Genomic DNA, 249 nt, shown 5'->3' on the forward strand with positions numbered 1-249 from the left:
ATGACGCCAGCGGCACGCCGCGGGCAGCGGCTCGTGGGCGTTCCGAGCCGCGTCTCCCTTCCTCGCGCTGCAGAGTATTTGTGGGTATAAAGAGGAAAAGCAAGGGTTTGATAAGGACACAGGGCCGAACTTGGCTGGACAACGCGAGGCTAGAGAGAAGAGATGAACACAAACGTCTTTTAATTCAGACACGCAAACCTGGATTTTACTCCACTTTCTGACTATTCTTAAGGAGCAGGGAATCCAGCC

Source organism: Eurypyga helias, unplaced genomic scaffold (genome assembly GCF_000690775.1).
Source record: "Eurypyga helias isolate BGI_N326 unplaced genomic scaffold, ASM69077v1 scaffold37369, whole genome shotgun sequence".
Lineage (NCBI taxonomy): Eukaryota > Metazoa > Chordata > Aves > Eurypygiformes > Eurypygidae > Eurypyga > Eurypyga helias.